The sequence below is a fragment of the Pteropus medius genome, unplaced genomic scaffold, assembly GCF_902729225.1.
Source record: "Pteropus medius unplaced genomic scaffold, Ma_sr-lr_union100, whole genome shotgun sequence".
NCBI classification, from domain to species: domain Eukaryota; kingdom Metazoa; phylum Chordata; class Mammalia; order Chiroptera; family Pteropodidae; genus Pteropus; species Pteropus medius.
Genome location: NW_024344378.1, coordinates 43,220,675 through 43,237,263, shown reverse-complemented (window position 1 = coordinate 43,237,263; position 16,589 = coordinate 43,220,675). Strand labels below are relative to the sequence as shown.

At 39.7% G+C, this 16,589-nt stretch overlaps 1 protein-coding gene, 1 long non-coding RNA gene and 2 other non-coding genes across 4 annotated transcripts in view; all 4 read right to left on the bottom strand.

Moving 5' to 3' along the window:
* Nucleotides 1-1,276, bottom strand: part of TET1 (tet methylcytosine dioxygenase 1) — a 106,690-nt gene extending 105,414 nt beyond the window's left edge. Inside the window, exon 1 of the mRNA XM_039871962.1 lies at nt 1,137-1,276. The gene's annotated coding sequence lies outside the window, so the exon portion shown is untranslated. The remainder of the gene's footprint in view (nt 1-1,136) is intronic.
* Nucleotides 1,277-5,454: 4,178 nt separating this feature from the next.
* LOC120610036 (5S ribosomal RNA) lies at nt 5,455-5,573 on the bottom strand. The gene has a single exon (XR_005654866.1). It is a non-coding gene; the product is annotated as a 5S ribosomal RNA (ribosomal RNA).
* Nucleotides 5,574-12,519: 6,946 nt separating this feature from the next.
* Nucleotides 12,520-16,587, bottom strand: LOC120609453 (uncharacterized). The gene is made up of 2 exons (XR_005654779.1): nt 16,318-16,587; nt 12,520-15,033 (listed from the first exon to the last, which is right to left on the bottom strand). It is a non-coding gene; the product is annotated as an uncharacterized LOC120609453 (long non-coding RNA).
* On the bottom strand, nt 14,824-14,931 carry LOC120609771 (U6 spliceosomal RNA). The gene has a single exon (XR_005654834.1). It is a non-coding gene; the product is annotated as a U6 spliceosomal RNA (small nuclear RNA).
* Nucleotides 16,588-16,589: the final 2 nt, after the last annotated feature.

The window sequence follows — 16,589 nt, the reverse complement described above, 5'->3', positions numbered from 1 at the left end:
TCAGGAATGCCCAACTTGGGTTCCCCATGCACGTGGAAAAGTTACTGGAGCCGGCCAGCAACTTCCTGACCACTTTCTGCAGAATTATAAGACTGCACACAGACGTTCTAGAAACTAAATCGGTTGAGAGGGTGGGTGAGAGACGAAAGGGAGGGAAGGAAGTGAGGAGAGGAGAAAGAGGGACAGGGGGAGAGGGATCCAGCCCCGTCTCTTCCCTGTCACGACTCAAACTGGCGGCTGTCCCTGCCACCCCCGCCATCCGCACCCGCCCCTCAGGTGCCGCACTGCTGCTGGTCCAGGCATCCAGCTCTGCGCACCTCCCGCCCTCTGAGCCTGTTTGGGTTAACGCCAGAGTGAGACTGAAGCGACAACGCCACTGCATTCGACGACCGAGTGGCGCTCTTAAGAGTTTTTTAAAAGCCATTTTGACAGAACACTAATTCAGTTCCCTACTCCCTTCTTCCCGGATCCATAGAACTCTATGTCAGCCTCTGGCCGGACTCCTCTACTACCTCCACTCCAAAAGTTTCATCCTTGAAGCCCCTTCTCCGAAATGCTGAGGGATGCAATCGCCAAAATATTTTCCCAACGAACCTGTCTCCTCTATCAGCATGAGGGAGGGAGAAAACTTATTTGGGGGTACGCTTAAGCATGGAACAGCCCGGACTCCTCCCCCCCCGCAACTTGCCCTAACTCTTCCCTCTCCTCATCCCGAGGCGCCGCGACCTCTGAATCTCCTAAGAGGCACCTCTATCGCCAGTGCCATTCCTCCAGGCCACACTTGCCCTTTCCCATTCCAGCCCGGCTTCCAGCGGAGCTCGGGGTCCTAGCCTGAGGCGCCTTCGCTTCCCCCACCCGGCCCAGCAGCCAGGCCTTGGGGGCAAGGGGCCTTGGGGGCAAGAGGCCTTGTCCTCCGGCTGGGGGCATTGTTTCCCACCCGCAACAAAAGAGCTTTAAGCGGCCCGGGGCGGGGGGTCGCCGCAGGGAGCGGGCCCACCCCTGCGCATCCCAGAGGACCCGCGGACGCCGAGACCCGGCCCACGTCCAGCCCAAGCAGAGCGCCGCCCCTCGCACTCCCTTCCGGCCTCCGCGTGGGGGTCCCGGCGCCCCTCTCCTCTGCCCCGGCCCCAACTCACCAGTGGCCCGCTCAGGCTCCGAAGACAGCGCGCGTTCCTCCAGCTCCAAGCCTGCACCAGCCCTCGGGCAAACTTTCCAACTCGCGCTGGTCCCCACAACTTCAGAGCCCGTGGCTCCAGCCCGAGCGAGGGTCGCGGGCTGGCTCCGGGCGGACACCTACCGGCTCCTGGAGCGGTTAGGGCCCGAGCTCCCGCGGTGAGTGGCTGCTTCCCAAAGGTCCACAGTGGAGAAGCAGGTAGAGTTGCATGACTGGGGTGCGGCAGGGGGGGCGTCCCGGGGGGCAGACCGGGGAGCAGAGAGGCCAGCGGCTGCGCGCACAAAGCGGCGCCGGAGCGGATTGCGCTGCCGCTCCCCGCCAGGTCAGCCCCCCGGAGCAGCAGTGTCTCCCCAGGACAGACCTTAGGGAGTGAAGCTGGGGCTCTGCCTTCGCTGGACCCTACACCACTGAGCGAGAGGCAAAACGCGAGCTGGATTTCCCCAAACTGGAGCTGGACTCCCCTCTGGACCCTTCCCCTTACCCACCTTTACCCCTCCCTTAAGCCTCTCCTCCTCCCAACATTTTTTTTTTTTTTGAGGTCAAAGGAAAGTACTGGGGAGAGAGACAAGTGTCAAGATTTTCTTGTCATTATCTTTTATCCAAGGGGTTCTCGGGCTGAGAGAAAAGTTTTAGGGTCTCTAAATTGAATATTCATAGATACATAAGGAGGTGCCAAGTCAGAGATGACACCATTGAGCCATATCTGGGTCACTAGCAGATGCCAGAAGAGAGTTGCGTTCCCTTGACTCAGCGCTTGACGTCTGCAAAGGTCATCATAACATTTTTGTTAGTTATTTGCCCCTGCACTTTGACGGTGGTCTTATTTTACGGATGAAAAATAAGGCACAGGAAGAAGTAAGTTGTCAGCATTAGGAAGAATAGCCAGTGGCATTATGCCAAAATTAAGACCGGAGCATCTGAATTTCTCCGTAAGTGTTTGATGGCTTTCTTCTTCCAGCAGTCAGTCATGACACAGACAAGGAAATCCAGATCTTTAATGGGGTCACACCGGTAAGGAAAATTTTGTTCATGGAGCTATCATTCCTCTTAGGTCAAACTTCAACTGAAGAAAAAGAGTCATTCTATCATTGCCTTCCACACCATTCTACTCCCATTCTGCAAGTAATTATTCATTGTTATACTTGATTTAAGAAGCATAACTAGATTGTCCTTTTGAAAAAGATCCTAAATTTTCAAGCTTTCTTGCTTTCAGTCAAATTTATTTTTGAGCTAGGAACCAGGCATTGAATAAAATTTGCCTCCTACCCAGGAGGAACACACATTCCAGGTTTGCAAGCAGAAACTAATGACTGCACTGTGTGTTTTCAGTGCTACAATCAGATAAATACCTTGGTTAGAAAAAGACAGAAATGTGGAATTACTGGTCAGTCCTATCTGCAGAAATGAAGTCTTCTCAGTCAATGTTCCAAAAGCCTAATTGTGAATACCTTGTCCGAAACAATCTCCTTGGACCTAGATGAAAAGAATGTTGGAAAAATTTCAGTCAGAACTTTATTTTCATAAAGAACAAAAGGAAACAGACTATCATGAAGTAGCAATATTCTGGCTTTTGTCAATTAATTGAAATTATTAACTTTAAATGTATCAAAATGGGAATATCCTACACAGACTCAGAAAACCATCCACGGCAACACTCATTCTCTTCTTTCCATAAATGTTAGTTGAGCCCGTGTTATGTGCCAGGCACTGTTCTAAACTTTGGAGAAACAGCAGTGAGCAAAATGAAACCTCTGCACTTGGGGAGTTTGTGTTCAATCATGGAGTGGGAGGGAGTGAGGTGGCAGAAAATTTAAAAAGGCAAATAAGCAGAATATACAAAGTGTGTCAAATTGTGACAGTCAGAGGGAGAGGGGAAAAAGCAGAGAAGGGGAAGGTTGCAATTTTAAATACAGCAATCAGCTCATTAAGTTGATTCGAAAGAAGTAGAGGAAGCTGGGGAGATTTTATCCATAGGAAAGAGCACAGGCAGAGGCCCTGAAGGTGTGATTGTGCTGTGGCAACACAACTATTTCACTTTGTTTCACAGCAGTAAAAAAATTAGAAACTGTCTAAATAAATGCTCATTCAAAAAAAAGGATAAATTGCTCCCACTGGTCAATTCTGGGACAATTTTGAGCTTGAAAAAGAGGTTTAGCTTGGAAAAACAAATTTGAGAGTCATCAGCATGCAACTGTCTTGGTATCTAAGTCTTAAACATAGCATCTAGCAACATCAGGTCCATTTGAACCTATCAGAAAAGAGGTCTGAAATTTATAATAGAAATGAAAGAGTTAAACAAGTCACAGGAAACTAAACAATAACATGAGGTGTCTACTCAAGGAGAAGAAAAGAAAGTGTAATTCTTTCTAGACTTCAGTATCAAAGAATACAGTATCAAAGAATAAATGTTTAAGCAATTGCCCACTATCCTTACAACTACTTCCTTAATAATAAAGCAAGAATTTCTGTCCTATTTCCAATCACCTCTCTAGAAAAGAGATGTGAAAATACACATAATATGGGTATAGGAACTGTGCTTATCTAACTTCCTATGCACATAACTCTAATTTCATCTTAGCTTTCCTGCTTGTTAATCACCTTGAGCTCTGCCATAGGAAGAAATATAACACACACACACACATCACACACACACACAGTTTCTTTCCTAAAGAATATAACCTCCATTGGCAAACATTAAAAATTTTTGCAATACTAAGTGTTGGTGAGAAACTTTTATACACTTTGGCAATATGAATGGTACAACAACTGAAGAAGACAGACTCATTATTCTCAATAAAGATATCAGGGATAGATAGATAGACAGACAGACAGATGACATATTAGTATGTAGGAAAGAGTTCATTGTTCCATGATGGTCTGGCACAGCACAATCTACATGGTCCTGGGAGATAACAGGGAAGGCTGGGTAAAATCAATCTGCAGTAATCGTTTAGCATTGGAAAAGATCTGATGCTGTCAATTCTGCTAGGAGTCCAAGAAAGCAAGAAACACTTAAAGTAAAAGAGACCCAAAGGAAATTACCAGACAATTTGCACTGAGCATGTTTGCAGGAATTGACATTTACTGGTCAATTTACTGACATACAAACGTAAAACCTTGTTCTCACTCAAGTTTCTAAAATGAATTTGAAGATTGTCAAGAATTCATAGGGTACATACAATATATGGTAGGTACGAACCAAGAGACACCTCAGTGGAGGTAGAAGAGAGAGGAAATCAAAGAGAGGTTCTGAAGAGGAAAAAAATTGGGATTGTCAGAATTCATTTAGGAAGGAAGTAGAAAAATTAGCATGTTTTCACAGTGACTGCAGAGTATAAAAATACATTCTAATTAAGAGATGAAACAAAATCTTTTATATTATAGTCAGCTTCCAAAAGGAGCAGATCCCAAAGCAAGAACTATTTGAGTGTGTGGTCAAAGCGAGTCTGTTTTGGTGCAAACTCCCTCCCTATGACAGGATTAAACCATTTTCTTCATGTATGCCTTGTCTAGAAACTTCAATGGTAACCTTTCCAATCTACTAATTCAATCGTCTTCTTAACCTCTCCCCAACTCAACCTGGACATACCCCCACTTGACCTCTAAACCACATTATCCATTTTCTCTACTGCTTACAAGCAGCAGAATTCTGTTGGAGCCTTAGCCAGCTTCAAAATCTTAAGACCTGAGTCTATCTGAGGTCTTGTGTTTTGTTAGTTAGTTAGTTAGTTAGTTAGTTAGTTAGTTAGTTAGTTAGTTTTTGCCTGAGGTCTTTATTGCTCCTCAGCAATCCCTACTTTGGGAGCTTTTTAGCCTCTTCCTTTCATGGGACCAGTTTTAAGTCTTCATTTTGCTCACCTCCAAAGCTACCCACAAAGAGGCTATCAAGAGAGACCCTCAAGCAATAGATTTCTTATTTACTTTTCCCACCCTTCCTCAGCAGTCCTTCTTTACCTGAAGTTTCTTCCCTGTTATATAGCTACCCATTAACTTGTGCCCTTGAGCCCACCATCTCCATGTTATTTTATTTAAGCAGTTTTTACTTCTAGCATCTTTAGTCTCTTCATTAGCTCCTTCTTCCCTGTTGTCTACAGGTCTTTCAAGCCTAGGTGATCCATTTGCTTGAACTTGTTCTCCCATTTAACTTTACTCCTATTTCTCTCCATGACAAATTCTATTTCTTGCTATCTCTTGTTCCTATAACATTTATTTGTTCCTGCATCCATGAACCCACTCTCCTGAGGTTACATTCACAACATAGCTTTATTCTTTTTTTTTTAAGCCTACAGCACCTGGTCTTCCTAGGTGGTCTCCCATCCAAGTACTAACCAGGCCCGACCCTGCTTAGCTTCTGAGATCAGACAAGATCGGGCATGTTCAGGGTGGCATGGCCGTAAACTCCTCACATCTTGAAATGCCTCCTCCCTGGAATTCTGTGACACCTATAGGCTATCTTGGTTCCCTTTTTTATACATCTAACCAGAATGTCTTCACCTTCTTCTCCCTCTGCCTGCTCCCTTCTTCAGAGCCCTTTGGCACTGCAAGCATTTCAGGCCTCCTGGTCCAGGAGAAGACTTCCAAGGCTGAATTTCCAGCCCTGAATATTTTTTTGCTCTGTATCTCCAGCCCATTATCTCTAACCTCCAAAGCCATGTGCTGTGTTTGTGATCTGTTTTCCTTTTACTTTCACCTGAGAAATGCTGGGGTCTTCCCCACTCTGATGTTTCTTTTTATGTCACAAATGATAACTTCTACACAGTAGGCACTTTAAAAACAACTGACTAAATTATTTTTGGACATTTTCTTCCTCCTTACTTAGAATTCATTTAAAGCTATTTAAATTACCTGGTGAGTCTCTGCTAACAAACATTTTCTCTGGCTTTATGAACAGGGGATGAAAAGGTTGGGACAGATACAAGTCTACCTGGAATGTCCTTCTCCCTCTTGTTCTGTCATCTCTTTCCTCTACATTACTCTCATTCTTGTTAACCTGGAAAATATCCTCATTCCTCAAAACCTACCTCACAGAGCTCCTTGTCTGTGAAGCCTCAAGTAATAACCCACACAAAATTCTGCAGCATTCTCATGTCTCTGTCATAGCACTTTTCACACTCTATTCCAGTTAACAAATTGTATGTCTCTCAAAGGGCGTATTTTTCATTTTTACATTCCCAGTGTTTAGCTCAGAACTTGGCACTTAGCGGATACCCAATAACTCAAGAAATTTTCGTTGAATGCCTCTCTGAGGTCCTAACTAAGGTCTATAACTGCAGTTATGCAATTCTATGTGTTTGCACAAGTGAGGCTAATTTCTTGATGAACTTCACAGTATCACAAAACTTTAAACATGACAGCAAATGTAAAGCACCTACTACAGGCCCAAACAGGGGCCCTGTGTGTCCCTTTCCAATCTTCTTACCTTATGTTTAAGAAGAATTTAAAAAATATTTGTCGTTGCCTTAAAGATTTCTAAGGTCTTTACCAACTCTAGAATTCTATTATTTAAAATGCACTAATAACTCAGTTCCTCTAGGAAATTGTTCTTGAACAATCCCACCAAACATAGATAACCTCTGAATTATCACCTCTCCTCAGTGTTCATGAAGAATAGTGTCGAACGTTATTAATTTGTACTCATCAATATGTAATTTTGACATTGTCCATATTGCATATGTCAACATTTTATTTCCCCAACTACCTGAAAGCTTCAGGGTAACATTCATACCTTCTATTTCTTTTGTATCTCATCTTTCTATAGTACTTTATACTGTAAGACCCTCAATAAATATTGCTGACAGGCCAAATATTGACTGAAAGAAGGAATGGGATAATATATCCAAAGCGTTTTCTCTAAAAGAAAAACACTAAGTAAATCCAATAGTGTTATTGTTGCTCAAGTGTGTGAATAATAATTCCTACTTTTGATTGAATACCATCTTTACACATTATACTCTCTTCTCTAAATAAACATGGCTTAAGTTGCAACTTAAATGCCCCAAACTTCCAAGTTTATCTCTCTAGCCTAAATCTCATTTTTGAGCTCCATACTATTTCAACTACATAGACCTTTTAAACTCAGCATTTCCAATACTTCATTATTCTTAAAACACTCTTTTTCATTGGCTTCTATAACTTTTGTTTTATCTCTTACATCTCTAGCCATTCCTTCTCTGTTTCCTTTGCCAGCTCATCATTCTCTAACTAGCTAGTGTTGCAGTAACTCAGGGTGACTTCTAGGTTCTCATGCTCTTTCTCCTCAGCCTTGACTTATTAATGTTATATAGCACCTTCAGCCCAGGCAGCTCCTTACATATTCAGTTCTATAATATCTCCTCTCAGATGTCTCCAAGGCCTGTGCATACTCAATATGTCCCAACCAAGAAACTCATCCTTTCCCCTGTCCTTCCACCTCACTCTAAACCAACAACAAATTGATATTCTCCCAGAGATCCCTCCCTCAATGAATTCATCCTGTTATGTTAACTAAGAACCTAAGGATTATCCTTGACATCTTCCTTTCCCCCTTATTGAACCTATCACCAAGTCTCATCCATTTTATCACTTCAATGTATCTCAAATTCATTCACTTCTTTCTATTTTCATGGCTTTTACTTTAGACTAAAAACCACATTTTACAATAGTCTACTTATGTCCACTTTTGTCCCTATTCCATTATCCAAGCCATGGGCAGAATGATCTTTTTGAAACATATACCTGACCATATCAACCACAGCTTAACACTGGTTTCATGTTGCTTTTAGGAAAATGACAAGACTACTACAGGGACTACCTGTGGCTATAAGGCTTGACCTATGTATCTCATCTTGTGTCACAAACCTCCTAGTTCTTCCCACTCCAGTCACAGTGGCTTTCTTCTGTGTATGCAAACCAAAAATTCTTTTCTTATAAGCCAGTAAATTTCATTTGCCAACAAGTTTCATTTTAGGCAGGAAAAGACTTCTGCAGTTCTCCAATCTAGTAGCCCCCTTTATTGCCTTACACATTTGACAATGTAAGTGACCTGCCTGATCTCTGGAAGGCATCTAAATTCTCAAAACTTGAAGGTCAGAGTGTGGTAATGCATTCAAGGTGGTGATCACACCCTCGAAGACACTGACCTCTCCTACCATAGGCTCTGTTTACTTTTCCTTGAATGATTTTTCCTTCTCTTTTTCTCAGTTAAGTTCTATTCACCCTTCACCTCTGGGTTCAAGCACCACTTCTTAGAAGAGACTTCTCTAACCTTTTTGTTAGGTCAAATACCTATTTTATGGTCTTACATCATCATGTACTAAGCCTCCTCTCAGAAGTACTTACAAAGTTTCAATTTTACATGAATTTCTGTGATTATTTGATTAAGATTTGTCTTTCCCACTAGAGTACAAGCTTCCTGAAGGGTTGGGACCAAGTTATTATTATTATTATTGTTTTTACTGTTGTATCTCTCAGCAAGAAATACCTGTGAACAAATGAAAGAATAAATTAGGTCATTCTCCTAAATAATTTCTAGGTCATTGCTACATCTAATTGCAACCACATTGAGATGATGCAGTTCCTCTTCTGAAATATTCTTTCTCTTATAACTGCCTGGAAAACTCTTACTTATATTTTAAGGCCCAGCTGAAGTCTCAAGCTTTTTCTAAACTCCTCACCCCTTCCATGGAAATGGTTTCTTCTCTCTTTGTTCCTTACAGTACTCCATGCATACCCTTAACATAGGAGAAATAACTGACAAATTGTACTTACTTTTCTGTAGTTGCTTGCTCTCTTACAAAAGCTTTTTAAAGAATTTTATCTTATTCATTTTTGTATCTTGACCACCTAGCATAATGCTTGGCATATGTTTAATAACTGAATAAATAATAATCTTTTCTGCAGGTGTAGTAATGCACATACTAAGGAAGAGAGAGAAATATAGTACCTATTATGTGCTGAGCACAGTGGTAGATACTATGCTTAAACGATCTTATTTGATATTCACCTTATGTCTGGGAGGAAGGATCACTCATATTTTACAGACTAGAAACTGAAGATAAAAAAATTAAACATAGAACTATCAGCAATCCTACTTCTGGGCATTTATCCAAAGAAATTCAGAGCACTAATTTGAAAGGCTATCTACTTTCTTGTGTTCATTGAATTGCAGCATTATTTAAAATAGCCAAGATATGGAAGCAACTAAGTGTCCATTAATAGATTATTGAATAAATAAGATGTGGTACATATATACAACGAAATATAAATCAGCCATAAAAAAAAGAGTGTGATCTTACCATTCGCGACAATATGGATGGACCTAGAGGGGATTATGCTAAGTGAAATAAGTCAGAGAAAGACAAATACCATATGATTTCACTTATTTGTGGAATTTAAAAAACGAAATAAACAAAGACAGAAATAGACTCATAGATACAGAGAACCAACTGATGGTTGTCAGATGGAAGGGGGGTTGTGAAGCTGGGAGGAAAGAGTGAAGAAATTAAGAAGTACAAATTGGCAGTTATGAAATAGTTATGAGAATGTAAAGTACAGCATAGAGAATATGGTCAATAATAGTGTAATAACTATGCATGCTGTAAGGTGGGTACTAGACTTGCTACGGGGATCACTTTGTAAGCTACATAAATATCTGACCACTATGCTATACACCTGAAACTAATATAATTTGAATGTCAACTGTAATTGAAAAATAAAAAATGTTTAAATAAATATACAAAATAAAATAAGTAAATAATATAGGGGATTCCACCTCCCCAAAAGAAATTGAAGATCAGATACTTAGTAAGTCCTTATCATAACTTATCTACTAAGCAGAGAAGTAGACAGTTAAAATTTTAATGTACAGATTTCATGAACTATAAAAAGACTTAACCAGAAAATGTCAGTTTTCATTTTTAAAAATACCAGATTACTAAAGCCAAAATAAAAGAGAAACATGAAGTGATTTTCTAAAATCCCTGCTTTCCTGATTAACCTTTACCTCATGTTCACAAACTTTACACCTGCCTTTTGCACGCTAGCCATGGAAATCTGATGTCACAACTTAGGAATATCTAATATTATTTTTAGATTCAAAAATAGTAACAATTGTGCTTATCTCATTCAATTTTTTAAGATCTAATTATGTATACTCAAAAATATAACCAGAGTCTGCTTTTAAAAAAATCCAACTATATAAAAGTGTGCAATGAAAAGTGAAAGGCACAATTCCTCCATCCTTTATCCATCTCATTTCTGAGAGGTAATCACTGCTGACAGTTTCTTGTGTATCATTTTAGAAATTGTTATGGCATTTCTTCTGATACACTAAAATGCCATACTTTATACACATAGGAGGAAATGAGATGTTCAATTTCCCATGAAGTTGTATAGCATCTAAAATATTTTAAATTCTGTCTATGGATAAGTTCTTTACTAAAAGAACTATTCTATGTTATATATGGGGTAATTTATATATGACTACAGAGTTATTGAAATTAATGAAGCACCTGTGATATATGATGCTTATTCATGATAAATATAAGTAAATAAAAGTTAAAAATCTGTGGTCTAAAAGAGACTAATAGAAGACTTGAAGATAGCTAAGGTCCATGACAATATTTATTTATTTATTTATTTTAAAGTAACGTGAATTTTATTTATTTATTTATTTTTAATTAATTAATTATTTTATGGTGACATTGGTTAACAGAATCCAATAAGTTTGAGCTGTACACTTTAACAGTAAAGCACACACATATTTACATTGTATGTTCATCTCCCATAGTTAGATTTCTTTCTGTCACCACATATTTGACCCGCTTTACTCTGTCTACCTCCTCCCTCCCTCCTACCCTCTGATAAGCACCAGTATATTGTCCATGTCCCTGAGTCTCTGTTTGTTTGTCCTGTTCATTTGTTGCTTTTAGGTTTATATCCCACATATAAGTGATATCATGTGATTTTCAACTTTTTCTGTCTGGCTTATTTCACTTAGCATGATTATCCCGAGGTCCATCCATTTTGTCGCAAATGGCAGTATTTTGTCTCTGCCTATGGCTGAGTAATATTCCATTGTATATATGTATCACAGCTTTTTTAGTCAGTCATCTATCGTAGGACACTTCCGTTGCTTCCACGTCCTGGCCACCATGAATGATACTATGAACATTGGTGTTTGGATATCTTTTCGGATATGAGTTTTAAAGTCTTCAGGGTAAATACTCAGTAGAGGGATTGCTGGATCGTATGGTAGATCAATATTTAGTTTTTTTTGAGGAACGTCCATACTGTTTTCCATAGTGGCTGTACCAATTTGTAGTCCCACCAGCAGTGGATGAGGGTTCCTTTTTCTCCATAGCCTTTCCAACATTTGTTATTACTTGTCCTGTTGATTATAGCAATTCTAACAGGTGGGAGATGGTATCTCATTTGGTTTTGATTTGCATTTCCCTAATAGCTAGCGATGTTGAGCATCTTTTCATATATTTGTTGGCCATTTGTATGTCCTTTAGGAAGAAGTGTCTGTTCAGGTCCTCTGCCCATTTTTTGATTGGATCTTTTGTTTTTTTTGTTGTTATTAAGGTGTATGAGTTCTTTGTATATTTTGGATTTTAGGCCCTATCGGAGGTGTTGCTTGCAAATATATTTTCCCATTCAGATGGTTGTGTCTTTACTTTAATGATGATTTCTTTTGCTGAGCAGAAGCTTTTTAGTTTGATGTAGCCCCAATCATTTATTTTTGCTTTTACTTCCCTTACCTTTGAGGTCAAATTCATAAAATCCTCTTTAAGTCCAAGGTCCTTGAGTTTAGTTCCTATGTTTTCTTCAATGCATTTTATTGTTTCAGGTCTTATATTCAGGTCTTAAATCCGTTTTGAGTTAATTTTGGTGTGTGGTGATAGACAACAGTCTAGTTTCGTTCTTTTGCAGGTGGCTTTCCAGTTTTCCCAGCACCATTTATTGAAGAGGCTTTCCTTTCCCCACTGTATGTTTTTGGCTTTTTTGTTGAACATTATTTGCCCATATAAATATGGGTTTACTTCTGGACTCTCAATTCTGTTCCACTGGTCCGTGTGTTTGTTTTTCTGCCAATACCATGCTGTTTTGATTATTGTCGCTTTGTAGTATAATTTTAAGTTGGACAGAGTGATGCCTCCAGGCTCGTTCTTTTCTCTCAGTATGGCATTGACAATTGGGGGTCTTTTGTGCTTCCATACAAATCTGGTGATTTTTTGTTCCATTTCTTTAAAAAATGCCGATGAGATTTTGATGGAGATTGCATTAAATCTGTATAATGCTTTAGGTAATAAGGTCATTTTAACTATGTTGATTCTTCCAATCCAAGAACACAGAATATCTTTCCATTTCTTTGTATCTTCTTCTTTTAATAGGGTCAATGATGTTTATTAAAATGGCACGCCAATTCCTCCCTGTTTCATAAAATGTCAGAATATGTGTGGGTTGGGGAAAGCTTTCAAAGAAAGCTTTTTAGGTAGTTATTGTTATATATGATTGATATGGTATTCAAATATTGTCTATGTTTAAAAAAATATATTTACCAAACCTTTGTCCTTTGGTGCTTTTGTATGTTTTCATCATCTTTACAGTTTGTGCCAACATCACTAACCCTTTTCTGTACCTTAAACCAGTTCCTCTTTCTGTCTTCCCTGTTCTGTTAATGCTACTATCAAGTTTCTTAATCATCCTAGCAAAAAACTGTGCAGCAACTTTGACTTTTCCTATGTCTTGCCCTCCACATATCATACCTTAGGAAGCCTAGAAGATGCTTTCTCCTCTATTTCTCTCCGATCACAATGTTTTCATATTTGCACCAGCCCTCTGGATTGTTGATAAAACTTCATAACTGTCTTCCTTGTTGTCAGATCTATCAGTGTTTGCCTTCCCAATCATCCTATTAATCTCTCAGATTAATTTTCTAAAACATAGCTGTCACCAATTTTTTATTATCCACTGAATTGTCTAAACTCTTTAGACCAAGATTAAAACTGTTCATGGTATAACTTTGCTCTCCTTCTCTAATGTTATTCCTCAGTGACCTGCCATACAAGTGTTGAGGAGTCACGAGGAAGGGCTCAAGGATCTTAAGAGAGACAAACTGGACTACTCTTTGTTCTTTGAATATGTTCAATTTTTTAATGTGTCTTTGTGTGTTTGCTTTGGCACATGCTTAGCCATGTCATAAGACAGTTCAGTTCCCTCTCTTCCTGATAACCACTAACAAATATGGTCTGCCTTTCCTCTGTATCCCCACGTTTTATTTATGTATTATATTTACTTTACCATTAAGTTCACATTCATCTCATTAAGTAATACATTCTTTGAGAAAGGGGATTGTTTTTTCTACACTTCTTTAGCCTCTAGCTAGTAGTTATCCTAAAAATGAGAGATAAAAAAGACTGATTTTTAAGTAGTTCTGCATCATTTATCATCTATATGGTGGAAAATGACATATCTAATGAACAAAACGGATAATCCCTAACTTCATAGAGTTTACATTCTAGTGGGGAGAAACTGATAAGGAAAACATTTTACATATGAAATAAGTCATACGTGTGTGTGTGTGTGTGTGTGTGTGTGTGTAATGCCAATAAATGCTGTGGAAATAAATTTAAATTAAAATAGAGAAATGAGAGAGTGAGTTTTGGTAGAGATGAGGTTGGAATGGGTGGTAATTTTAAATATTATAGCCAGGGAAGGCCTCCTTGGAAAGGTGATATCTATGTAACTACCTGAAGGAAGGGAGAGAATGAGGAACACCTAAGAGAGAAGTAGTACAAGCAGGAAGAACAGGATGTGCAAAAGCCTGGAGGAGAGCATGACTGGTATTTATGAGGAATAAAGAAGCTAGTGTGACTGAAGGGAGTCCTAGGAGTTGAGGCCAGAGATATAATAGGAAACCAATAGACTGTTATAAGAATTTCTCTAAGTGATATGTGAAGCCATTGAAGGGTTTGGGGATAAGAAGTAACAAGATTTGTTGTAGGTTTTAAAGGATTGCTTTAGCTGCCATGTTAAGAATAGACAGTAGGGGGCATGAGAGAGCAGGGAGACCAGGAAATTAATCAAGGTTTGTAGACAGAGGATGGTGTTGCTATTTAATGAAATAAGAGAAGGCTGTAGGAGTAGCATGTTTGCAAAGAAAGATGAGGATTAAGTTTTAGATAGGATAAAATAGATACCAATTAGATATACAGGTGGAGATGTTAGAAACATAAAAAGAGTTGGGTAGTCAGTGGGAAGGGCTGGAGACTGGGAGTCATCACTACATAGATGATATTTAAAACTATGAGCTTGGATGAAATCTCCAAGAATGAGTGTAATTATAGAAGAGACTCATGGACTAAGCCCTAAGACACTTCAACATCTGTAGGTTGGGCAGTTTAGTAGACACCAGCTGAGTAGAGAGAGAAGAAATACTTGGATGTTTAAATCACTAGACTTGTCAGTTATCATCTAGATCAACTTTTCATCCTTGATCTGGATTGAGGTTTTTTTTTTTTTTATGGCGATTTTAGTTTTATTTAAGACACTGCATTTTCCACTTTACCATACAGTTCTTATAAAGCGCATTGTTATTTCCTTTCCTTGTTCACTTACTCCATATTCAAGTATCAAGAATGCCCAAGTTATTTACTTTATAGCAACTCAAAAATATGGAATGAATGCGTCACAAATTTGCAGGTCATCCTTGCACAGCGGCCATGCTAATCTCTGTATTGTTCCAATTTTAGTATATGTGCTGCCCAAGTGAGCACTGGATTGAGTTTTGGAGGTGGGGCCATTGAGTGATAAATTAAACCTGTAAGGTGCATCTCATTAGGAATGGAACTGGATGAGAAGAGGTGTACCAGTACAGCCTATAGGACAGGAGAAAAAAAAATACACATTAAAACTAGGAACTGGGGCAGTTTTGCTAGTTATGTAATATAAAAATACAGACATTTCTTTTTCTTTGTAACATAAAAAAACCTTAGGGGCTTTTTCTTTGTATTTTTTATTGTGATAAAATATACTTCCTATAGTTTACCATTTTAACCATTTTTAAGTGTACAATTCAGTAGCATTAATTACATTCATAATGTGCAATCATCCCTACTTTGGGGAGCTTTTGATTCTTCACATGTAAAAGAAAAATAATGATATTATATGGGCCTATATTTTCTGGTAGAAATTGAAAATTGGGAACATGAAGAAAATAAACTTGAAATCTGGACTCATCATTAGTGATGAAATGTGGCTAGAAACACTTTGCAGAGGCATCTATGGAAGGAGAAAGAGGAGACCAGTGTCAGTAAGAGAAGGTTGGAGTAAGTATTGTGGAAAATTATGTAATTTCTGAAAGAGAGGACAAAAATTCAGAACAACTTGAGTCACAAAGACTAGGAATGAATTTTGCCCAGGCTGGAAGGGATGAGGGGCTCATAGTTAGAAATAGTGCCTATAAGGAAGGAGTGGTTAAGAAACAGTCTTGGAATGCAAAGGGCCAGGGAGTAGGAACTGGGAGTTTCTAAGGCTTTAGGGCAGACTTGGGGTTGGTTGGGGAGTAGAGCTCCGCGGTATTTGAGAGCTAAGCAAAAGGCACAGATTTGGAAAGGCCTCACCAGGCAAAAAGTATTTATGTAATTTGTAGGGAGGGCTCCAAAGAAAGAATCTGCTTTAGCAATATTTCTGTGGCAGAGGTGATAGGGGTGGAGTGAAAGCTTAGTGGGGGGTTAGGGAGAGCAGAAATTGAGGTTCAGTGAGGAGCTCTGAGAAGACAGCTGATTTGGTAGGACATGGTGCAATTTCAGAGGTTACTGGAGAGTCAGCAACCAAAGGCTGGTTTTGGAAAGGTTCACCTTAGGCAAGTCATATGCTGGCTGGAAAATTACTGCTTGGCTATCACCCAGGGGAACATAGGCTATAGCCCATGGGAACATGAAATTCTAACAATAAACTTTCTGCTTCTGTACCCCCGCTTGCACAACCTACCTGTGGGTTGACAGTTAGTAAACTGAAGAAAAATAGACTTTTGTGTTAAGACAGAATGAGGAATGGGATTTAGGGCTTAAAAACCCTGTACCTCTACATTTCCGGGCTGCTTAATTTGGGTCTGCGTACCCCTGGCAGACCCAGCTAGCTGAATAAAGAGTATAACTCACTGATTTCTGGTGGTCCTGTGTCTTCCTGGGGCTGGCGGCTACAACAGTCAGAAGACTGCCCCATGGGCGGTTACAGGTCAATTGCCAATACAAGTCAATGGACAGGAGAGGGCTTTCTGAGTTCGTGAGTTTTGCCGGGACCTTCCCACTGGCCACGCTTCGCTTCTAGCGCGTCAACAGAAGAGGCGTGAAAGCGAACGCAGGCGTCAGGATGTGGGGTGAGGCTGCGTGGGGGAGGCGACCAGCTTCTGAGACTCGCGCTTCGCCCCTGG